General features: G+C 37.3%; 1 protein-coding gene across 2 annotated transcripts in view; it reads left to right on the forward strand.

Moving 5' to 3' along the window:
* Nucleotides 1-26,960, forward strand: part of Arms (Ankyrin repeat-rich membrane spanning) — a 640,210-nt gene that overhangs the window by 493,635 nt on the left and 119,615 nt on the right. The gene's annotated exons all lie outside the window — the stretch shown is intronic.

The following is a 26,960-nucleotide window of genomic DNA, read 5'->3' on the forward strand; positions in this document are numbered from 1 at the left end:
CTTTTTGAGTGTTGTAAAAAATCCATTAAGCCTCCAACATGATGTCCTCACAGCACTTCAGCCTCTACACACGAATTAATATATCCTTAACATACCAATATAATGTCATCTTCTCCGAAGAATTCACACTAAGTGAACTAAATTCATCAATCAAGAAAACTGCACCTAATAAATCTCCTGGTAATGATCTTATCTTTGGTCATATGGTCAAACACCTTGGCAAAATTGCCAAAGAACAACTTCTGGTCATTCTCAATATCTCTTGGCAAACAGGCAAATTTCCAAAAGAATGGAAAAAATCAGTTATTGTACCCATCCTGAAACCTGACAGAAATGCTGCAGAATGTCAAAGATCGTCAAATATAGACCTATTGCATTAACTAGCATACTTTGTAAAATTACTGAAAGAATCATACACTCCAGGCTTATGCACTGGCTGACAAAAAATAAGAAAAGCAACTACTACCAAACTGCCTATAGAACTCGTCATTCGACAACAGATCAATTATTCCACTTCTGCCAAACAATAATAGACTCATTTCAGGAAAAACCAACAAAAAAGACAACTGCCATATTCCTTGATATGACTGCTGCTTTCGATCGTGTTTGGATCAAAAAATTAATTCAAATGGTACATGATATTGGAATTAGAGGAAACACATTAATCTGGATTGCTGATTTCATTAGAGGAAGAAAGATCAAAGTCAGAATCAATGCAGCAATATCAAAAGAGCAGAGAACCTGGGCTGGTGTTCCCCAGGGCTCAGTACTCAGTCCCTTACTATTCCTTCTATATGTCAATAACATTCATCCCTACCTTACAGAACACACAAAAGTAACTTGCGATGCAGATGATATAGCCATCTGGCACACTAGTGCTAAAATCAAAGAATCAGAGGAGATTCTAAACAAATCCACGAGAGGATTAAAAAAATGGTCAGATGAACTTAAACTCAAAATCAACCTAGACATAACAAAACAAAGCACCTTTAGTACAGACAGGAAAAATAGACATTCCTACAATCCCAAAGATGATCAACAACAAGCTAATTGAAAAAGTCACAAAAATCCAAAATACCTTGGTATTATGCTTGATCAGGAATTACGTTTTGCACAACACATCTCTAACACTTCCAAAAGAGCTCTAAAAAAATTAAATATACTGAAAAGGCTTTGTGGAACAAATTGGGGCGCAAAGCCAAAAATCCTCAAAACTACTTACACTACACTAATAAGGCCAATAATGGAATATGCAGCACCTATCTGGTCACCTTTGGCCTCATCAGTAAAGAAAAAATTAGACAAAATACAAGCAAAAGCATCCAAGATTATCATTGGTGCAGTCTCATCCACTAACAATATCAGAGCCCAACAGGAATGTGGGCTTGACATGCTGGAGGACAGACGAAAATTTGCCACCATAAAATTCATAAATAATATCAGAAGCTATCAAAGTGATCATATCTCCCTAAAAACTTATGAACATTGGAACCAAAAATGCAGACTTCACAGATCATCAACTTTACAATATGATGACACTATCAGGAAAGAAATAGGTCTTGATCAGCTAAATGCCCACATAAACAAAGAACCTCTATTTTCCAGTCCTTTATCTTCAAATACCTCCATAACTCTAAACCTTACCAAACTCGACCAAAAAAATGCTCAAAGAAAAAGGCCTAAATACTATCAACCTTCTTTCATCCTCCAAACAGGTTATTTGTTATACCGATGAATCGCCAGACACCAATATGATTAATGGAGGCGCTGGTGTTCTCCTTCTACTTCCGAAAGGTGAAAAACTTTTAATAAAAATTGGATCTGGGAGAATCGCTTCCAATTTTGCCAGCAAACTCTACACAATAAATAAAGCACTAGAAGCCTACTTAAAACTGTCATCATCTCAACAATCTGAAGGAATTATAATTTACAGTGACTCAACATCAGCTATGGAGGCAATCAAAAATGGCAATACCAAGCTCACACAAGACATCCATAAACTCTTAAATCAACTAAAGTGTTCAGGTAAAAGTTGCATTTTACAATGGATTCCTGCTCATGTAGGCATTGATTACAATGAAGTAGCCGATAAATTAGCAAAAGAGGCCAGAGAACTCAACCAAGAAACTCGTATGATAACTCTTGCTGATGCCAATGTACTAGCAAAAGCTAAACTAATTCCACTGAAATCAGTGATATAACATCAAATTCCCGAAATCAGTGCTGACAGAAGGACCTCCACCATGATAGCAAGACTACGAACAGGACATTATAGAGGAATGAAGATCAGAGAACATGTAGAAACTGCAACAACTGCCCCAATACTGAACTGACACCCACTCACATCTTTACCTGTCCAGCAATTACAGCAGCCTTGCAAGAAATAGATCCTAATCCTGAACAACAGCTCTATACAAACAAAATCATCGACATAGCCAAAGCAGTACAAGGAGCACACGGAAACATCTAAGACTCTTCAAAGGACAACAACAACATATCCTTATCACACTTTCCATTCTCTGTAATTAGTTGACCCAAATATATATAACTCTCTACTTGAACTAAGGTATTTCCTCTGAACTTAATATTTATATCGGGTATTTTCCCTTTTTCTCTTGTTACCAGCATGGTTTTGGTTTTTTTTTTTTTTGAGCTTGAAGTTAAGTCCATATTTTTCACTTAGTTTCAGTGTCTCTTCTAGTAGGTTTTGAAGATGTTTTTTCATTGGAGCCAGCAGTGCCATACCATCTGCATATCTATTTGTCCCAAAATGCATAACTTTACGTTTATCCACATTAAACTGACACCCATTATCTTTTATCCGTAATGACAGCCTATTTAAATCATCATGCAAGCTCTTCATCATCATCATCATCATCAAATTCCTGCCATGTACCCTCAAGAGGTGTACAGGATATGATAGTACTACATGAAAAGAATTACATCATTACTAACTTCCTATCTACAATTTTCCTCCAAATCAGTCTCTTACTTGTCAAGACTCCAACATTATCAGATCTTATATTTCTGTCATCTAAGGCACTTTGTACTGTATCAATCCACCTATATCTTGGTCTTCCTCTGGGTCGTTTTGTTGATAACCTGGCAGAGAACACTTGCTTTGCTAATCTTTCCTCGCCCCTTTAAGTGACCATACCACCTGAGATTAGCTCTGCTAACACATTCCTGGATGCTGACAATGTCAAGTTCTTTCCTAATATCCTTGTTTTTAATATGATATTGCCATTGATGCCATCTATTCATACCTCTAATCTTTCTCAGGACTCTCATATCTGTGGTCTCCAGTCTTTGGTCAAGTGTTTTACTTCTGACCCAGCTCTCAGATCCATAAGTTAAAACTGGTTTGAACACTGTCTTGTATACAGCTAATTTAGTGTTCCAACTAATTTCTCTGTTATTCCATATGAATTTATTCAATTGACTTCCCACCATACCAGCTTTGCTGATTCTGTTGTCTATTTCTATATTTAATTTACCATCTTCAGTAAAAATCGTGCCTAAGTAGCTGAAATGTTTTACTTGTTCCACAGGTTCTCCATTCACAACACAGTTGACATTTTCAACGATTCTACCTATTTTCATTGTCTTTTTATTGCTGACCTTCATACCATATCTATTACAACAGCTATTCAATTTAGTCAGAGAATCTTGCAGACTTGTAGCGGATTTATTTAGAAGTATAACATCATCTGCATAAAGCAAAGAGCTGACATTAACATCTCCAATTTTGATATCAGGTTTAATACCACATTCCTTCATAATGTGATCCATATAGATAATGAATAACAGAGGGGATAATGTACATCCTTGTCTCACACCAGATTTAACATTAAACCATCTTCCTGTACTTCCTTCAATTCTAACTGCTGACTTACAACTCAAATAAACATTAAGTATTGCTTGATATAATGCCCCATTGACACCATATAACTGCAGTGTATGGAATAGCTTCTCTCTTAGCAACTTGTCATATGCCTTTTCCAAATCTACAAAACTTAAATACAGAACTTTGTTATATTCCCATGCTTTCGACTATTTGTCATAAAGTGAAGATCTGATCCTGACAGCCTCTATTTGGCCTGAATCCAGCTTGTTCTTCACCAAGCTTTTCTTCCACAATTCTTCTCAACCGTTTCTCAAGTATACTTGCATAGATCTTGCCAGGAAAACTCAGTAGGGAAATACCTCTGTAATTCTCACATTCAGTTTTATTTCCCTTTTTATATATGGGTACTATGAGAGCTCTACTCCAATCATCGGGAATTCGTCCCTCTGTCCAGGCTTTGTGAACTATGCAGTGCAGCCACTGTAAGACTCTTATACCACCATACTTCAGCATTTCTGGTCGAATATCATCTACTCCTGCTGCCTTTCCACATTTCAAGCCTTTGATGGCTTTTTCTACTTCAAGTATGGATATGTATTCCTGACTGCATGCCTAGTCAGTGTTTTTTATCAATGTGCTGCCATCACTGCTTGTTTCATTTAGCAGTTTTTCAAAGTAATTACTCCATACTTCAAGGATATCTTTTTCTCCCGTTTTCATGTCACTTTTATCATCTCTAACTCCTTTTACAGCACTCTTTGCTCCATTCCTAAGCTTTTTCAACAACCTCCAGAATATTTTGCCACCTTCTTGATATTTATTTTCTATATTCTTGCCAAAGTCCTCCCATGACTTTTGTTTAGCTAGTTTTACACAGTGTTTAACATTCTAGCATTTGTCTCTATATTCTCTAAGAGCACAAGCTAACTTATTTTACAGGAACTTTTGATATGCTTTCTTCACTACAGATTTTTTTTATGCTTGCAGACAACCTCAGCACATGCCTCTCTGGCAGAATCAATCAATGTTTTCTTCAGAGTTTGCCGCTGAATCTCCAAGGTATGGTTGCTGTTCTCAAACTCTTTCATTTTTTCTTCAATAATCTTTGTGTATGTTAGTCTACAGTTCACATCTGAGAGCTGCTCAACTTTTATTCGCTTTAAAACTTTCTTAGATGTTATTCTTTTGAATACGAAATTCAATTTTATCCTGCTCATGACTAAATAGAGATCACTTCCAATTTCAAATCCTCTGTACACTCTGGTGTCCTGCACCAGGGAGAAAACATCACTATCAACAATAACATAGTCAATAAGACTTTTCTTATTCTTAGCCTCTTCCCTCCATGTGAATTTGTGCACATTTTTATGTTGGAACATGATGTTAGTAATAACCAGTCCATGTCCTGAGCAGAAATCCAACAGATATTTGCCATTATTATTAGCTTTGCTCTTTTCTCCAAATTTTCCGAAAATATTTTTGTATGTCTCACAATCATTTCCTACTCTGCTATTTAGATCCCCAACAAGGACCAACTTTTCCTTTTTCATTGTGTCAGTTGCTTTTTCTAAAGCGTCAAAAAATTCCTCCACTTCTACCTTTGTAGAACCTTCTGTGGGACCATAGGCACAAATAAGTCTCATTGTCCAGTTCCCCATTCTCATATTTGCCCACATTACTCTACTTGAGACTGACTGCCATTCAAGAAGATTAGCCTCGTATTTTGTGTTGAATACTATGGCTACTCCTTCTTTTCCTTGATTGTCATTGCCTGAATATAACATTTTGTATTTATTGCTCAGAAAGATATCACCCGTTTTGGTCTTTTTTGTTTCAGTCACCCCTATTATGTTGATCTGATACTTATCTAATTCCTCAGCTAGCTCCAAATCTTTGCCATTCAGGCTTCTTACCTTGATATTACCGATCTTTAACTCTGGTGATGTTGAGTTGGGGTTTGTTTTCAGATTTGTTCCAGTAGCTGACTTTTTGCTGTTCACCCTGGTTCCCTGGCGAAAACAATGGGGGCCTTAACTGGTAATTAATTTACGGAATTAACAACGCATATAAAGTAAATTAATTAAAGATAACTTTAATGAATCACTTCTATATTTCGACAATGTCACATTGTCATCTTCAGGAACATAAAGATATGGTATGTGCACTAAAGGAACTAACAAAGCAAATGAGGAAGAAATTAAGACACTAATTTTGTTCCTAAAGTCCTAATGGTGCCCTCTTGTGGGCTAATTTGGTAGTCTTGGCCGTTGGGCTGAAGTTCTCATAATGAAAGTCTCCCAAATTTGGGGCAGTTTCATGCACCCAAATTTGTTGAGGTTAGGAACGTTTTTTAGAGCTGCTGAAGATTCTTTGAATAATCTTTCGTATTTAAACTTGCTGCGATGGATTATTTTTGTCTTCTTCCAACGAATTTTATGGTGGGTATCTAAGGCATGGTCTGCCTGCCCAGAGCGGCTGTACTGGTGAAACCGGATGTAGTCTTGGTGTTCTGAAATCCTGATATTTGTTGTTCTGCCTGTTTGGCCAAAGTAGGACAATTTGCAGCTGCAAGGGACCTGGTATACACCAGGTAGGTCTAGGGGAAGTGGTTGGTCTTTGGTAGAGCGGATAAGGGATGCCAACTTTTTATATGGTCTGTAACAGGAAGTAAGGTCATATTTCTTGAGGATATTAGTTATTTTTTCAGAGGTGCCCTGGATGTAGGGGATAGTGATAGACTTGGTGTAGTCTTTATTGTTGAGGGGGGAGGGGGGGTTGTGGTTTTCAGGTTTTAGTATTTTTTGGATTTTTTTGGGGTTATAGCCATTGGCTAAGAAAGTGTTGAGGATGTGGTTTAGTTCCATAGTCAGGGCCTTGTCATCTGAGCAGATTAATTTTGCCCTGTTATATAGTGTTTTTATCACCCCATATTGTTGTGAGGGGGGGGGGGATTGCTGGTGAATGTATCTGCCAGTGTGGGTGGGTTTTCTGTAAACAGAGAAAACCAAAGATCCATCAAGCTGGCGGGTGATTAAAGTGTCTAGGAAGGGGAGGGTGTTGTTTTCCTCTTTTTCTAAGGTGAACTGGACTCTGGGATGTTGGTTGTTTAAGTGTGTTAGGAAGGAGTGGAGTGAGTCTGAGCCATGTGGCCAAATAGCAAACACATCATCCACATAACGAAGCCAAATAGTGGGTTTTTGTGGGGCAGAGTTTAAGGCTTTTTCTTCAAATGTCTCCATAAAGAAATTGGCCAAGGGTGGGGAAAGTGGTGAACCCATGGCTGTCCCCTCTATCTGTTTGTAGAACTTTCCTTGCCAAACGAAATAGCCTGAGTTCATTGTGAACTGAAATAGTGCTGAGATATTGGGAGGAAACTTGGCTTGGATGAGCTTTAGGGTTTCTTTGAGTGAGACATTAGTGAATAGGGAGGAGACGTCAAAACTGACCATTATGTCAGTGTGTTGGAGTGTGAGGTTTTCTATACTGGCTTTAAAGTGGGCCGAGTTTTTTATGTGTGATGGTGTGTTGCCAGTGTAGTGTGTGAGCGTTTTGGCTAAATGTTTGGCTAATTTATATGTGGGGGAATCAATGCCATCCACTATGGGACGTAATGGCACATTTTGTTTATGTATTTTTGGGAGTCCATATAATCGGGGGGGTCTAGAGTTATAATGTTTAAGCTTGTTGGTGACTTCCACAGGCCAAGAAGTGACTTTCTTAAGGAGTCTGTGGATAGTTCTAATCTGAGAGCTGGTCGGATTATATTCAATGGGGAGGTAAGTGGTGGTACGGTCTCGTATTAAGGAATTTAGCTTACCTTTGTAGTCTTTTTGATTGAGTACCAAGTCTTACCACTAGAATAATGGGGGCCTTGTTTAACCGGGCGACACCCCAGCAGGCATGAAATTTTGTCATGTTGTACCATCATTTTTTATTTTGATTTAACCAATAAGAATACAATTTGGTCGGCTAAATCCCAAATTGCCAGACCATCTTTGTTTCTTCAGTATCCAAGTAGATACCCAGCAGGGTGAACCACGAGAAGATGAGGATTGGACATTAGGTCTGAAGCCCTGGTCGGTTCTCCACATTCCTTTAAAGTCTATGTGGAGGTCTCCTCTCAGTTATACAGCTTTGACCCTTAAGCACCCCGCAAGCTCTTCATATCACCTTAAATAAATATTAATCTACCCAACTTCGCATCATCAGCAAACAACTGAATATTTCCTTTCAAATTATTTCCTATATCATTTATGTACTAATTAAACAGCAAAGGTCCCAACACTGAACCTTGTGACACATCACTAGTCACATGTTTTCACCTTGATTCTGCCTCTCCATATACCGCTTTTTGATACTTGTCCACCAGCCACCCTTTTATCCCCTTAACCAGTGTCATATCTATCCACATTTGTTCTAATTTGCATAGTAGAGGTCCATGCAGTATTCTCTCAAATTCCTTTGCAGAATCCAGCACCCTGTAGCCATTTCCTTTATCCAACGCTTAAGGGTCAAAGCTGTATAACTGAGAGGAGACCTCCACAGAGCCTTTAAAGGAATGCGGAGAACCGACCAGGGCTTCTGACCTAATGTCCAATCCTCACCTTCTCATAGTGCACCACGAGAAGGTGAGGATACTGAATGCACCTGGATACTGAACGAACGAGGATGGGCTGGCAATTTGGGATTTAGCCGACCAAATTGTAATCTTATTGGTTAAACCAAATAATTGTTTTCGCCAGGTAACCAGGGCAAACAGCAAAAAGTCAGTTAATGGAACAAATCTGAAAACACACCCCAACTCAACATCACCAGAGTCAAAGATCGTTACTATCAACATAAGAAGCCTGAATGGCAAAGAAATGGAGCTAGCTGAGGAATTAGATAATTACCAGATCGACATAATAGGGGTGACTGAAACAAAAAAGACAAAAACTGGTGAGATCTTTCTGAGCAATAAATACAAAATGTTATATTCAGGCAATGACAATCAAGGAAAAGAAGGAGTAGCCATAGCATTCAACACAAAATGCGAGGCTAATCTTCTTGAATGGCAGGCAGTCTCAAGTAAAGTGATGTGGGCAAATATCAAAATGGAGAATTGGACAATGAGACTTATTTGTGCCCATGGTCCCACAGAAGGTTCTACTAAGATAGAAGTGAAGGAATTTTTTGATGCTTTAGAAAAAGCAACTGACAAAGTGAAAAAGGAAAAGTTGGTCCTTGTTGGGGATCTGAATAGTAGAGTAGGAAATGATTGTCAGACATACAAAAATATTTTGGGAATATTTGGAGAAAGGAGCAAAGCTAATAATAATGGCAAATATCTGTTGGATTTCTGCTCAGGACATGGACTGGTTATTACTAACACCATGTTCCAACATAAAAATGTGCAAAAATTCACATGGAGAGAAGAGTCAAGGAATAAGAAAAGTCTCATTGACTATGTTATTGTTGATAGTGATGTTTTCTCCCTGGACACCAGAGTGTACAGAGGATTTGAGATTGGAAACCATCACTATTTAGTCTTGAGCAGGATAAATTGAATTTCATATTGAAAAGAATAACATCTTAGAAAGTTTTAAAGCGAATAAAAGTTGAGCAGCTCTCAGATGTGAACTGTAGACTAACATACACAAAGATTATTGAAGAAAAAATGAAAGTTTGAGAACAGCAACTAAACCTTGGAGATTCAGTGGCAAGCCTTGAAGAAAACCCTGATTGATTCAGCCAGAGTGGCATATGGTGAGGTTGTCTGCAATGATAGAAAAATCAGAACAGCCTGGTGGACACAGGAAGTTAAAGAGGCAGTGAAGGAAAATAAGAATGCATATCAAAAGTTCCTGGCAAATAAGTCAGCTTTTGCTCTTAGAGAATACAGAGACAAATGTAAGAAAGCGAAACATTGTGTAAAACTAGCTTAACAAAAGTCATGGGAGGAATTTGGCAAGAACATACAAAATATATATCAAGAAGGTGGTAAGATATTCTGGAGGTTGTTGAAGAAGCTTAGAAATGGCGGAAAGAGTGCTTTAAAAGGAGTTAGAGATGATAAAGGTGACATGAAAACAAGAGAAAAAGATATCCTTGAAATATGGAGTAATTACTTCGAAAAATTGCTAAATGAAACAAGCAGTGATAGCACAGTGGTAAAAAACACTTAGTAGGCATACAGTTAGGAATACATATCCATACTTGAAGTAGAAAAAGCCACCAAAGGCTTGAAATGTGGAAAGGCAGCAGGAGTAGATGATATTCGACCAGAAATGCTGAAGTATGGTGGTATACAAGTCTTACAGTGGCTGCACTGCATAGTTCAGAAAGCCTGGACAGAGGGACCAATTGCCGATGATTGGAGTAGAGCTCTCATAGTACCCATATATAAAAAGGAAAATAAAACTGAATGTGAGAATTACAGAGGTATTTTCCTACTGAGTGTTCCTGGCATGATCTAAGCAAGTATACTTGAGAAATGGTTGAGAAGAATTGTGGAAGAAAAGCTTGGTGAAGAACAAGCTGGATTAAGGCCAAATAGAGGCTGTCAGGATCAGATCTTCACTTTACGACAAATAGTCTAGAAAGCATGGGAATATAACAAAGATCTCTGTTTGAGTTTTGTAAATCTAGAAAAAGCATATGACAATGCGCCAAGAGAGAGAGAGAAGCTATTCAATAAGCTACAGTTATATGGTGGCAATGGGGCATTATATCAAGCAATACTTAGTCTGTATTTGAGTTGTAAGTCAGCAGTTAGAATGGAAGAATGTACAGGAAGATGGTTTAATGTTAAATCTGGTGTGAGAGAGGGATGTACATTATCCCCTCTGTTATTCATTATCTATATGGATCACATTATGAAGGAAAGTGGTATTAAACATGATATCAGAATTGAAGATGTTAATATTCACTCTTTACTTTATACGGACAATGTTATACTTCTGAATAAATCCACTACAAGTTTGCAAGATTCCCTGTTATAATAGAGATGGTATGAAGGTCAGCATTAAAAAAGACAAAGACAATGAAAATAGGTAGAATTGTTGAAAATGTCAACTGTGTTGTGAACGGGGAACTTGTGGAACAGGTAAAACATTTCAGCTACTTAGGCACGATTTTTAGTGAAGATGGTAAATTAAATATAGAAATAGACAACAGAATCAGCAAAGCTGGTATGGTGGGAAGTCAATTGAATAAATTCATATGGAATAAGAGAGAAATTAGTTGGAACACTAAATTAGCTGTATACCAGTGTTCAAATCAATTTTAACTTATGGATCTGAGAGCTGGGTCAGAAGTAAAATACTTGACCAAAGACTGGACACCACAGATATGAGAGTCCTGAGGAAGATTAGAGGCATGAACAGATGTTATCAGTGGCAATATCATATTAAAAACGAGGATATTAGGAAAGAACTTGACATTGTCAGCATCCAGGAATGCTTTAGCAGAGCTAATCTCAGGTGGTATGATCACTTAAACAGAATGGGCGAGGAAAGATTAGCAAAACAAGTGTTCTCTACCAGGTTCGCAGGAAAAGGACTTAGAGGAAGACCAAGATATAGGTGGATTGATATGGCACAATGTGCCTTACACCATAGAAATATAAGATCTGATAATGATAATATTGGAGTCTTGATAAGTAATAGACTGATTTGAGGATATTAGGAAAGAACTTGACATTGTCAGCATCCAGGAATGCTTTAGCAGAGCTAATCTCAGGTGGTATGATCACTTAAACAGAATGGGCGAGGAAAGATTAGCAAAACAAGTGTTCTCTACCAGGTTCGCAGGAAAAGGACTTAGAGGAAGACCAAGATATAGGTGGATTGATATGGCACAATGTGCCTTACACCATAGAAATATAAGATCTGATAATGATAATATTGGAGTCTTGATAAGTAATAGACTGATTTGGAGGAAAATTGTAGATAGGAAGTTAGTAATGATGTAAATTTTTCATGTAGTAGTAGCATATCCTGTACATCCCTTGAAGATACTTATCGGGAATTTGATGATGATAAACTCAGCTGTTACTCTATTATAAAAAAGTTAGTAAATTATGATGACTTGCCCGACTCTTCATAAAGCCCAGCTGACCCTCATACGGTATCATATTTTTTTCAACCCATTCTTGAATTCTCTTTTTGACCAATTTTTCTAGTACTTTTACCACCATACCTGAGATACTGATCAGTGTATAATTTGCTATTGCAGTCTTAGAACTTCCCTTATGCAAGGGAATTATTTTGCCCTCTTTCCACTCCCTTGGAACTCTACCAGAGCTAACACTTAAATTATATAGCCTAGTCAGAGTCATTGCCAGTTCCTTTGCATATTCTTACAAAACCCTAGCTGATATCCCATCTAATCCCACAGCTGTATCTACATTGAGATTCTGCAATATCCTAAGAACCTCCAATTCATATGCCTCTGTTTCCACATCATCAGTGTCTGTCACATAGGTTAAAGCAGTAACCTCACTAGGAAGATATATACTCACAAAGTGGTCACTCAGTAACTCAACTATTTTATCTGCTTCTGTGTCTCCTTATGATCATCATCACTCATTAAGGTTAATGTGCCATAGGCATTCTTCCTCTTACTTGCCACATAACGAAAGGGCTCTTTGGGATTTCCTTTGACTTACTTGGCTAGATTCTTCTCATAATCTGATTTTGCCTTCTTTGCCATGTTGGTCACCTTTCTTTCCTGCGCCTTGTACTGTTCTTGACTTTTGCTGGTCACCTTTCTCTTCACAGTATTTTCTTCTTCTGCAGCTCATGCTTATTGATATTACTCACTCATCTAACTTCTTCCTGATTAACCCTCCTTTCTTTAGGTATACAATTTAATATTGCTTTCTGTAGATTGCCCCTTAACTATATCTCATGCACTACTAACATCCTTACCCTGCAGTATTTTATGCCATGCCATAGATTTAAGGAATAATCACCTCTGCCTTGTAGTTCCACATATACCTCTTCTTGACAGAATATTCCTTATGTTTTACAATCTCCCAAATCAAGACCACATGGTCACTTTCACCAATCAGAGGCAATGTGGTCACTGTGGTTATGGATAGCTCTTCTGATCCTGTGACCAGGTCCCAATACTCTCCTACCCCTAGTTCCCTTCATCACATGCTGCCTTTAATAATTATCTCTAGTCGATGTATAAATTCTGTTTTCTTCCTGCCATGTGATCTTTCTTATCCACTTGTGTCATATCCATCCCTATTTGTTCTAATTTGCATAACAGAGTCCCATGAGATATTCTGTTAAATGTCTTTGCAAAATCCAGCAAAATCATCGTATCGTCATTTCCTTTATCTATCTCAGCTGTTCATCGATAATCACCAGTAGCATTCTCTACATAGGGGTAAAGTCTCTTGAATAGAATGTTTAAGAAAATTTTATAGGTGTTATATAATAAATTAATTCCTCTATAGTTAGAGCAGATCATTACATTGCCTTTCTTATGTATGTGGCATATTATATTCAGATTCTACCCATCTGGGATAGTTTCATTAATCCAGATTTTGCTTATAAGTTGACACAGCTGCCTGAAATATTATTTATCTGCATTTTTTATTAATTCTCCTTGTATTATATCTATTCCTAGGATCTTATTGATCTTAAATTTTGTAATAGCTGCTTCCACTTCAACAATTGTTGGTATTGGTTCAACTGCTTCTAGATCTTTTATTTGACTCTCTGTTTTATCCATGTCATTCAGCTGATCAGGATTATACCTCCCTTATCCCTATATAATGTTGTTCTAAGCTAGAAGTCTTTCTAGCTTCTATTTAACTACTGATTGTAGGTCCTATTGTGATTTATACTTCAGAGATGTTGTAGTTCTTTAAGTTCATCCTCATAGTGTTTCTCCTTTCTATTCTTATGCACTCTTTTTCCTTCCTTTCTGGCCATATGATATTCCTCTACTGCTCTACAAGTGTCATTCCTTTGCTGCATTCATCTATTATGCCTCATTTTTTTGCTAGAGCCACACATTCACGTTCCATGTCGAACCAATGGTTACATTCAACTCTACCTACTTTTCCAAATACCATATTTGCTGTTGTCACTATGGCATTCATAAGTTTCCCAGGCTTCATTAACACTTTCACTGTCAGAATAGATATGATTTCATTAATTGAGGATTGAGGATCTTGGATTTGGTCATCTCATCGGACGATGTAATTTTAAATAAGGTGTCAAATCATCCACCAATTGGTGAGAGTTACCATGAGGTCATTACCTGGGTGGTTGCCAGCAGTGCGAGGACCTCTATGAGAAAAGGGTGTATGTGGAACTACAAGGGGAGTGATATGAAGAGCTCAGGAGACAGCTTGCGTGTGTAGCGTGGAATGAGGAGTTAGCTGGAAAAGAGGTCTATGCAGCTTGGGGGATTTTCAAAAACTGTTTAGTAGATGCACTGTCTAAATGTATTCCAAGGGTGAGAAGGTTAAATAAGGTAGGTGTGAGATGGATGAATAAATAGATTAAGCATGCGATACAGAGAAAAAGGGCATTGTGGAGGCAGCATAAGAGAAGTGGAAATATTGAAGACCAATTCCATGAGGTCTACAAAGACCAAGCAAGAAGGGTGACTTGGTTGGTGAGGGTAGCTAAAGAGAGGTATGAACAGCAGTTAGCTACTGAAGCCAAAAAGAATCCTAAGGAGTTCTTTCGATATGTAGTCAGCAAAAGAAAGAATGATTATGGAAGGATGACACTGATTGGAGAAAATGGTATAAAGACAGCTGTTGCAGAATGTGTGGTGGAGATACTTAATGAGCAGTTCATAAAGGTCTTTCAATCTTGTGAATGTGACTTCATGGAGAGATTGAGAGCAGCTGATGATGGGGAAGAGAGACTGACTATAAGTGAGCAAGAGGTGTATGGGGAGTTGAGCAAACTAGATGTAAATAAGACTGTGGGACTTGATAATATATCACCATGTATTCTGAAGGAATGTGCCAGGGAGTTGAAACCGGCCTTGCTATATTTTTTTAATACGAGTCTTGCACTCAATCAAGTTCCTAAGGAGTGGAAGTTGGGCAAGATTGTGCCATTTCATAAAGGAGGTGATCGAACTCAAGCATCAAACTATAGGCCTGTCTGTGTGTCAGGTGTTGTGGTTAAGTTGTTGGAGAGGCTTGTGAGAACTAGGATCCAGAGTTGGGTTGATAACAATGGTATTATCTTCGATGGACAGCATGGATTTACTAAAGGGAGGTCATGTTTTAGTAATCTACTTACTTATTACAATAAAGTGACTGCTTCCTTGGACAGAGGAAAAGGATACACAGTAATATACTTGGATTTCGTAAAGGCTTTTGATAGAGTACCTCACAATAGGTTGACAGTCAAACTAGAGCAGATGGGATTGGATATTAGATTGGTGCATTGGATTGGAGACTGGCTATCTGATAGGTATCAACAAGTTGTGTACGGGGGAGCGATATCCAGGAAAAGGAAAGTCACTAGTGGCGTGCCTCAGGGCGGTCTGTTTTAGGTCCATTGCTGTTTAACTTGTATATTAATGATATAGGTGAAGATTTGGATGGAGATATTCAGTTGTTTGTAGATGATGCAAAGTTGGGACGAACAATGAAGTGTAGAGAAGATTTTGTGGCCTTACAGGAAGACTTGAATAGATTGAGTGATTGGGCACGGAAATGGGGATGCGAGTTCAATGTTGCAAAATCTAAGGTTTTAAAATTTGGAAAACAAAGATGGGATGCAGAATTTGTTTAGTGAGAATATATTGTTGGAGGTAGAGGAAATAAGAGATCTGGGGGTGATAGTTGATAAGGATTTAAAATTTAAGGAACACATCGCCAAAATTGTGAAGACGACACAAAGGCTTCTGGGAATGATGCAGAGGACACTGACGTGTAGAAGTAGGGAGATTCTTGTTCCGTTGTATAAGGCTTCGATTAGGCCACACATGGACTATTGTGCCCAGATTTGGTCACCGGGTTTTCAGAAGGATGAAGAGGTGTTGGAAAGGGTCCAAAGGAGACTGACTAAGGTAGTTTCTGACCTCTGGAATGTCGAGTGTGAGGAAAGATTGAGAAGATGTAATTTGCAGAGTCTGGTGGACAGAAGGAAGAGGAGAGATATGATAGAGACCTACAAGTTGGTAAAGGGTTGTTATAGGATCAATGCTGGAGAAGTTTTTGCAGAGAATAGTGCGAGATCAGGGGAGAACTAGAGGTCATCCCTGGAAACTGTATAAAGAGGGTGTGAGTAGGGTAGTGAAAGGCAGGTTTTTTTCATGCAGAGTTGTGAATGATTGGACTGCCTTGCCTGAGAATGTGGTGTCTGCAAAGAGTTTGAATGTGTTTAAAACACGCTATGATGAGCTGTGTGTGTGTGTGATAAAAGGACCTTCCAGATGAGTCTTTGACTCCATGAGGTCTTGGGGTGGTAATAATAATAATAATATATCCGAATTTGACTTCTGATTCTTTCAGTCTTGTATTATTAAACTCTCTGGCATGGGATCCATACATTGTCCTTGCGTTTGAGATTCTGCTTCTAATCTTTGATATAACTAGATAGTGGTCAGAGTCAGTATTTGTCCCTTTATAGGATCTGACATGCATCAAGTTGGAAAAATGTCTTGCATCTATTAAAATGTGCTCAATTTGGTTGAAGGTGTTTCCATCAGGAGACTTTCAGGTCTTTTTATGATTTTTTGTGATCAAACATTGTATTGCCAACAGCCATGTTTCTTGAAGAAGCAAAATCGATCAATCTATTCCCATTGTCATTGGACTCATTATGTAAGCTATATTTTTCAGCATCTTTCTTTTCTTCAGTGGAACTGTGCACAGATAAAATTGTAGTAAAAAACAATTGTTTCATTCATAATCTACACATTCTGGTGATTTTGCTTTGAAGTACATGGTAAGATGTTTTATTCTCGATAGTATTGCTGTCAGCATGTGCCTTTGCACAGAGGTAAATATTTTCTAAAATCACTGAAATATTATTATTCACTTCTTGCTCTGTGCATGTTAAAAAATTCTCCATGCACTGAAGAAAATTATTTAAGGTTTCAGGATTGTACTGTCTCACTGTCAACAATGGTAAATGCTAACCCAAGATCAGTTACATAATGCTGTATCACTCTAAATATTTCCATATTCTTGGCCACTTTTGCATTATCAGTAATTTATAACACATATGTACATCGCAATAAAATATTTGCAAATAATCATTAACAAATGACATATTGAAAAGACTGAAATGATCAATGATTAATTTGGTAGAAAATTTATGATAGGAAGCTTTTATTAATGTAAACTTAATTATGTACTTTCATGGTATTCTAAGTATCCCTTGAAGATACATATCAAGCAATGATGATTAATCTACAGTCAGAATAAACATTAATATAAAGAAAGAAAATGAACAAGGGAAGACAGTGTAAAATACACATTATACACAGAGAAGATCTAAAGTTAAATTATTGTTATATCTTCTTTGCATGATGCTGGGTTCTTTTTTTAAATTTCATCTTCTAGTGATATATCAATTTAAAGGGAAAAAAGGAATCAACTGGGAGGAGTACATTTGAAGTGCTGTGTGCTGCTCACAGCACTAGACAGTCCAAAGAAAGAGCATCATAAGTTCTATTCTAATCACAAAACTAGAGGAATTTTTACTAAGCCTTGCCTTTCTTTGACCAGTTGTTGAGGTAGTCGATCTTTGACATGGTTTTTTACACTCGTTAGTTGGACATAGCTGCAGTGGTGTCAGGGCCTAGTGACTCATATCCCTGCGGGCGTTGGTCAGCACTGGAATGCTTACTGCTTTGTGACAAAGAACTTGCTTCTGTGAGCTTGGTTGCTCCTTGGTTGCACGAGATACACTTCGATCTCTGCTTTCTATCTCTTGATAATTTTAAGGCCTATTGTAGCTCAGTAGAAATGGCCTATGCATCCATAGTGCTAGGGTGCCTGAAGAAAGACTTAAGTTCAAGTCTAGCTGCCGATAAACGAACTTTTGCCAGCCTAGTTGGCCAAGTGGTTAGCGTATCTGCTCTCCAGCCAAAAGGCTGTGGGTTTGAATCCCACCGTGGGCATAGATGTTTGTGATTGTCCGTGGAAATACTAGTGGTTGGCAGTAGATGGCGTTGGTGTAGTTGTGGTCTGTTGGTGGATTGAGTGGTGGAGACAGAGTTGTAGAGCAGGTACCCTCCCTTGATGAGTGTTTTGACTTCCTGGAGGTGTTAAATAATAATAATAATAATAATTTTAATAGAGAATACAGATTCAATTGAAAAATATAGCTGTAATTACTGTTCTGTTTTCTTATGCACTTATTCATATAAAGTGAAGATAACTGAGTCATCGAACTAGCCAGATACTATAAACACATAATGAACGAAATATATATATATATATATATATATATATATATATATATATATATATATATATATAAAGGGGGAATATATGAATACATAGAGAAATATTACTATATATTCAATATCCTAAGCAGGAAAATTTAATTACAAAAAATTAGTGTCTGATCATACATCTTAACTGTATACTTTAACTTAATGATTATAACAGCAAACATCTGGCTTTCAATATATATATATATATTAATATAATTAACGGCTATTTTAGCCTCTTTTTGTTTAGGAGTGTCCCTATATTTAATACATTGGCTAACATAACTCAAAAGGGGTATATATATATATATAATTTAGGACATTACGGGTGAGTGTAGAAGGCAATTATGGCAGAATAAAAAATGTTGAAAAATTATGTACATACCTTGATTTTGGTTTAAAGATGCCTTCTAAATCCAAGCTCTTGTGGAAGGGGGGGGGGAAGAACATGGGGATGTACTAGGGACACGGGAAATAAGTTTGGGAACCCGGGTTACTATTAATAATATATATATAAATATATATATATATTATTTTGTTGTGGGGAGAGGGGGGGAAAGAAGGGGAAGGGTATCCTTATGTGGAAACTGGGCAAGGGTTTACGGGGTGTGGACCGTTTCGGTCATCGTCGGAACTTTGTGGGAATGACAGTCATTCCCACAAAGTTCCGAAGGGAATGACAGTCATTCCCACAAAGTTCAGACGATGACCGAAACGGTCCACACCCCGTAAACCCTTGCCCCAGTTTCCACATAAGGATACTCTTCCCCTTCTTTCCCCCCCTCTCCCCACAACAAAATAATATATATATATATTTATATATATATTATTAATAGTAACCCAGGTTCCCAAACTTATTTCCCGTGTCCCTAGTACATCCCCATGTTCTTCCCCCCCCCTTCCACAAGAGCTTGGATTTAGAAGGCATCTTTAAACCAAAATCAAGGTATGTACATAATTTTTCAACATTTTTTATTCTGCCATAATTGCCTTCTACACTCGCCCGTAATGTCCTAAATTATATATATATATACCCCTTTTGAGTTATGTTAGCCAATGTATTAAATATAGGGACACTCCTAAACAAAAACAGGCTAAAATAGCCGTTAATTATATTAATAGTGTTTTAGAGGAGTAGCATGGGAATTTCCCAGAAATTATACTTATATATATATATATGTATTTAATTTAATTTTAAAAAAATTCTAAGTTTAGTGTTCAGTTTTGGCTCTCTCTCTTTCTTTTGTTAGTTGCATCAGAGCATGAGAAAGATACAAGTAATAAATATAAATATACAAGTTCTCCTACCTGAGTTTGCTTCTCATGTGAATGTCATCTCTTTCATGAACATGCATGCCAAGTAAAGAAGGAACTAGCAGATGAGGCCATTATTGGTCAGGCAGGTGTTTAGTTTATGAAGAACTCATGTACTACAGAAATCCAGATGAAATCATCTATTCAATTCTTATTGCTCATGAAAAATATAAATCTATCCTCAAAATTTGTAGTACTAACTTATATTCAAGACATTTATTTCTTAAAAAATGAGCTAGCAGCTGCCAGAGAGTCACATAATGTTTCCTTGAATCAATGATGCACATCAAACTCTTCTCTCTTGACAGAACAGATTAATGGGAAAATATTAATTTCTCTATTGAAAATATAGCAAACAAGACTGACTTATCCTGAAAAATTATAACTAATCTGTCAAGCATCTAACTTAGTTCACAGTATTCCAGACATAATTACAATCAAATTATGAATGTCTTTTTATGGAACAAGTACAACTCAGACTTCTAAAATACTTTGTTCTGTTCTCTCTTTTCAATATGCAAGTGGAAAATTGTCCTTAAATTTATTCTTTGTTCTATCTAAAATGTTAAAGGCACATAGCTGGTATATTTTTCTTTCTTGCTCTCTTAAAACATAAAAATTCCATAGAGCTTCAAAATGCAACACACCAAAAAAACTCTTCTTCAAACTCCATATTCTTCTTTGTACTCTTATTCACTTATTGTCTAAGAGACAATAATACTTCCAGTTTCCATTTAGTTTAATAATGAGTGTTGTCATTACATTGAATCATTCAAGTGCTTGAAAAATATACTATTTTGTTTAAATGAGGAAGATTTTCTTCTTAAAGAATCATTCAGTATTCAGAAGAGGATATTTCAAACTTGAATTTCAAGATAAATTAATATCATATTAGGTGCTTTGATATGTTCATTATAGTCTTTGGTATAGAAATTGAACCTAAGTAGTCACATATTTCTTTAATATAATTACTGTATCATATGACCAATTATTAAAGAAAATCAAATATATATATGCAAAATTAAATATTGGAATCTGATGGTCAGATGTATAGATAAGCTTTAAGTGTTGGCAGTTGTTCATCTGTAATTTTGCAGTTTAATTCACATCTCCCAAGGAACAAAGTAAATATCATATCTACTTAGCTACGTATATTTTGTTTGTTTGATACCCTGAATCATCAGAGTGCAAATGGTATATGACATTATTCAAAAACTATTAATAACTTATTAATGAGAGCAGTTTGAAAATTGCAATGAACAATGCAAAGAACTAAACTCCTCATTTATCACCATCTGCTGTTGGATAAGAAGAAATTTACAAGTGTTAAGTTAATTATAAAATGACCATCTCCCACATTTTAGGTAAATTAATCAGCCATATTTGTCAAGGTTTGGGGGAATGTTTCATAGTAGCTGCACTGATTATGAAAAACAGTCTCTTCAACTTAAAATAACTTGTGTAGCACTTTAGTTTTCTTCTGGCTGATCTTTGTGAAGGGATGTCTAATGTTTGGTCTGCCAGCTTCAACTTATTGTGGTGATGGTGAGAAATATATTTATTATGTCCTTTGTGGTAGTTGTGAATAAATTTTCCTACTGTCCATAATAAGCCACTTCTACTGTGACAAAGCATGTGACTGTGCATGGAGTTTGACCTCAGGCAAATGAATCAGGATTGCTGGTTTGATATATGGAATTTATATTTATTAGGCATTCAGGGTATCTTTTCAGATTTGCCTGGATTTAAGGGATAGTACCAGTTTTGCTATGGTCTTGTTTAATAGGGAAGAGGAAATTTCTGGGGAAAGGGACATTTAGTACTTTCTCTCTTTTTTATTTTTTTTTTATCACATCCAGGAGCGTGTGAAGTTCCCTGTACTTATGAATTAGCTTACTGTGGATTAAGATTTATTCTTAAGTACTAATTCATAAGATCTGATGTCTACCGTGGAAGATTTGTTGATACCCACTTCAGAGAATATAAGAAATAAACTTTCTACCATCATTATGGCATGTCAGAACTCACAGGCCATACTTTAGACCCCCCCTCCTCTTTCATACAAGATTAGATGGAGGAAAACTAAGTGCTGCCAAAATTGGTACAAATCGGAGAGACTGTTTTTGGAATTAACAGCTATGAAACATTTCCCAAACCCACGATGAGTCTTGATAGACTTTGTGTTTCTTAGGAAGGACCTCCCGCGATGAGTCTTTTGACTCCAAGGAGGCTTGAATAATAATAATAATGATAAAACCTCAACATATATGGCTATTTGCCTATATATTCTGCAATGTATGGTGCTAAATTAGAATTTAGTTATTTGTATTTATCATTTATATTTTAACAAACACAAATTTTAACAGCAAAATATTAGCAGTTAAAGAAATGTCACGTATCCCCTCCCCTCAAAAAAAAATGCATCCAACACTCAAGAAAATCATAACTACAGAGGTGCTAACACTTTACCTTATATAAAAATCATGACTAATAGAATAGCATAGGACTAAAGGCAATTTTTGTTGCCTTTAGTCCGCTAAACAAAGTATCTGCTATTTTGTGACTACTGAGACCACTTCACCTGCAATTAAAGAGACCAGCAGTTTACACACTATGCTGAAAAATGTTATGTCAAACAAGCCTGAACACTTGTGAAGAAATTTAAATGGGCGAACATATTAGAGATGTATAGAAAAGAGAGTATGTAAGTCTGGTTTAAGCTTCCACACAGTCAGGGGATGTCAGTGGTTAGACAACAAAGCAAAATACCTTACAACTTTTATAATACAGAAATTGGTGTTATCCAAATTGTTTGGAAAATGGCATCTTTAGATAGAGAAGTTTTCCATATAATACAGATACTAGGATGAATATCCAGTTATGTGCCAATAATGCAAAATAAGATCAGGTGATAAGAAATAACTCACTACTCGTTACATAAAGAAAATAAGGAATTTGATGTAAACCAGTTATATTTTGTGATAACTATCTCATTACATTATCAAGTGAATGCACAAAAAGAATGGACCATTATATGAAGCGAATGAACGAAGATTACAGAGTGCTTTTGTTCTGCCACTCTCTTCACCCACATGATACTGTTAGAAACCAGTAGGAATTCAGAACATAATCATTGACACACTTATGACAAAATGTAACTGAATTAAGGAGTGTAAAGCTTATTACTTTGATATAAGAGTATATGGTACAGCTTTGTAACATGCTTTATACTCCTTTTCCCTTTGGTTATGTGAACGATAGAAGAGGAGATAATAGGATAAGTGGAAGAGAGGGAATGAGAGAGGTATGGGAATGATAGAAAAGGAGAGAATGGGAACAGTAGAAGAGAGGGAATGAGAGAGAGTTATGGGAATGATAGAAGAGAATGGAAACAGTAGGAGAGAGGGAATGGTAAGAGGTGTAATGTATGGTGACTCAAATGATCCGTGGTGTGCAAGATAGAATGCGTGAAGAGTGTTTGCCTGGAGGAACAATAGAAGGTGTGGCTAATTGAGGGGTGAATGAGATGATTGTGATGGTAAGAACAAATTACTTGACAGGTAATGTAAATTGGGAAGCAAGAGATATGAGATTCTTGCTTGACATAGTATGAAAGAAGACACACAGAGGAAAGATAGTGTGCGTGTTGCCTAGGTATGATTGTGACGTGCTGAGCAGAAGAGCAGTAATATTGAATAACATAATAGCTAGAATGTGTCAGAAGAGAGGATTGAAATATGTGGATGCTTGGAGAGCATTTGAGGACAGAGGAATTGTATGTGAGAGGCCGTTTGCATTTGAATGAGGAAGGACGTAGCATCTGGAGAGATTGCTGTTCTGAATGAGTCAGTGTGTCGATGCAGAGAAACTAGAATGCCCAAGGTGGATGGTAGCAGGTGTGGCCTCTTTGTGGGAAAGGGTACTTGGGAGAAGGGGGACAACATCAGGTAGTGCTGAACCGAGTGGAGTCTAGAGGGGATAATGCTCGGTATAGAAACAGTGACATTTTTATGCTTTATACTAATGCCAGGAGTATCCTTAACAAAGGAGAAAAATTGGTGGCGCTGATAGCATCAGCCTGGCTAAAGATTATTGGGATCACTGAGACGTGGTTGACAGAAGAGGATATAATAACATGAATAGAAGTAGCAGGATATAGCATTTTTCGGCAGGATAGAAAGTGTGGTGGTGGAGTACTGCTTATGACTTATGTCCTCTAAGAGTGGAGGCTTTGGAAGGCAGTGACACTAATAATTTTGAAAGCATATGGTGTGAGGTAGAGATAGGCAAGACAGGATATTTAGTAGGGTGTTGCTACAAACCAAGGAGCACAGAGGGTGGGGACCAGGAGATGTTTAGATAGATGAGCTTGGCAAGTCCAAGAAGAATGATTGTTATGGGAGATTTTAACTGCAGCAGTATAAATTGGGGAGAGGAAGATGCATGTAGCAATAAGGGAACAAAATTTCTAGAATTCTTGAAGGACAAATATCTTAGGCAACATGTAATAGAGGGAACAAGAGGTTCAAGAGTTTTGGATTTGATCATAGCATCAGAAGAGTTGATAACAAGTGAGGTGATATCTATTCCACCAGTTAAAGAGAGTGACCATGTGGTTTTGACTTGGAAGATTAATAGAAATGCAGGAGTATTAAAGAGACGGAAACATGTGGAATTATAAGGAAGGTGATTACAATAGTCTTAAACATCAACTTGGGGAAGTTTCATGGAGGTAGAAATTGGAAGGCTGGGATATCATTAGTGCTTGGGAAATTGTGAAGGAATATTTGTTAGCATCAATAGTAAGCTGTACTCCACAAGTGAAGAAGAGGACACAATGTGGTATAAAGTGGATGACAAACAATATTAAGCAGGAGCTGCATGTGAAAAAGAGGCTATAGAAGAGATAAAAGGAGACAGGTGAAGAACAAATGCATGAAGAATATAAGACACAGGCCAGGAGAGTGACTAGTATGGTAAGGAAGGCAAAACTGGAATATGAGAAGAGAGTGGCCGTAAGATCCAAATAAAATCCTAGGGAATTTTTTAGCTATGTGGCCAGTAGGAGGAGAAATGATTGTGGAAGAATGACATTGTGGGATAAAAATGGGAATAGAGTGACTGATGCAGAAGACTTAGTGGAATTGTTCAATGAACACTATTGGTGTATTTCATCCTGGAGGAGTAAATTTTAATACTAGAGGGATAGGGCAGGTTCGAGGTTTAGAGGTGCAGCAGGAGAACATGCTCCAAATACTGAGTACTTTGGATGTTAGTAAAGTTGTGGGACTGGATGGTATTTCACCATGAGTTTTAAGAGAATGCGCTCTGACAACTCCTTTGACCTGGCTTTTCAATGAAAGTCTGGCTACAGGAAAGGTGCCCAGGGAATGGAAGGAAGGTAAGATAGTGCCATTACATAAGGGCAGTAGCAGACTGGAAGTGTCTAATTATAGGCCAGTTTGTGTGTCATTAGTAGTTAGTAAGAACTTGTAGAAATTAGTTTGGGACCGTATACAACATTGGGCAGATGAGGATAATGTTATCTGTGAGAGTCAACATGAATTTGTGAGGGGGGACACTCTTGTTTTAGTAATATGCTAGCCTTTTATAATAAAGTTACAAGAGCAGTAGATGAGGGAAAGGCATGTACTGCATTTTCTTGGATTTAGCAAAGGCATTTGGCAGGGTGCCACATGATAAGCTGATATTTAAGTTGCAGCACGTGGGTTTGGATGTTTGGTTGATCAACTGGATTCAGGATTGGCTGTCCGATAGGTATCAAAGAGTTGTGTATGGTGGGGAAGTTTCATGGAGGCAGAGGGTTATAAGTGGGATCCCACATGGCTCAGTGCTGATACCTATATTGTTTAACCTTTATATCAATAACATTGTCAGTGGATTGGAGGGGGGATGTTCAGTTGTTTGTGGATGATGTGAAGCTGGGAAGGGTTATTAGTAATAGTGCAGATGTGGTAGTCATGCAAGACTATTTGAATAAGCTAGACAGATGGGCAAATGAATGGGTATATTGGTTTAATGCAGCAAAATTTAAGGGGTCTTGACATTTGGGACACATCGATGGGACGCTGCATACTCTATTGAAGGAGATATACTGGAGGAAGTAGGGGGAGACAAGAGATCTGGGGTTGATGATTGATAGAAACCTGGAATTCAAGGGACATATTGCAAAGGTGGTGAAGGTAACACAGGGAATTGTTGCAATAATGAGAAAGGTGCTGACCTGCAGAGATAAGAGTTATCATTCCATTGTATAAGATCCCGAGACCACTCTTAGAGTATTGTTCTCAGATGTGGTCCGCAGGATTTGAAGGGAATAAATTAACTGTGGAAAGGGTACAGATGCGGATAACAAAGACAATTTCAGGACTGTACAGTGTTAGTTATGACAATCAGCTGAGGGAATGTGGACTGCAGAGTTTGGTGAATAGAAGGAGAGGTGATATGATTGAGACTTTTAAACTGTTGAGAGGTGTTACAGGGTTGACACTAGGGAGTTCTTTCGCTTGGTTGAACAGTAGGAAGGAGTGATGACAACGGGCCATCCCTGGAAGTTATGAAAGGAGAATGTGTGCAAGAGGGTGAGGAGTGGTTTCTTTGTATGGAGAGTGGTTGAACCATGGAATGCATTACCTTATAGAGTGGTGAAAGTGAGGACTGTCAATGAGTTTAAGGAGTGGTAGGATAGTCTTTGTGTTTTCTCGGAGGGACCTCCCACGATGAGTCTTTTGACTCCTTGGAGGCTTAAATAATAATAATAATAAAAAAAAAATTATGTTTGTTTATAATTGTGTTAATGACTGTGTTCTTAGTTCCCATAGGTTCCTGATGGTATCATGTGACTGACCAGAGAGTTTCAGAACAGAGGTGCTCTGTAACCTGTATTCACTCCTTTCTAGCTTGATGTAACACTCCATTCTTTTGTTTATTTACTCTGATGATGGAATGAGATACTTATCATGAAATATAAGTAATTTCTATTAAATTCTTTATTTTCCTTACATAATTTACATGTGTCATGAGTTGATCATGTTTGTGAATTACATTAGCATTAACAATCAAACATTTTAATGCTTATTGGTTTAATGTTGCTGAGTTCAAGGTTATGAACTGAGGAACTTGCAGACTGAATATTATATTAATGCGATTTGCTTCGATTTGTTGATAAAGCTAGAGATCTAGGGTGATAGAGGATATCGAGTTAAAGTTTAAAAGCTACATTGCTATGGTAGTCAGTCACCACATTGAGTAATTGCAATTTTTAAGAAAATACTAACATACTTATATAATTTCCACTTTACTTGGTTTTACTTATCTTCTGTTCTGCAAGTTTGATAGACCGCAGTGTGTGCTACTACTGTAC

The sequence above is a fragment of the Typopeltis vanoorti genome, chromosome 12, assembly GCF_054136105.1.
Source record: "Typopeltis vanoorti isolate ZY-2024b chromosome 12, IOZ_Tvanoo_1.0, whole genome shotgun sequence".
Taxonomy (NCBI): Eukaryota; Metazoa; Arthropoda; class Arachnida; order Uropygi; family Thelyphonidae; genus Typopeltis; species Typopeltis vanoorti.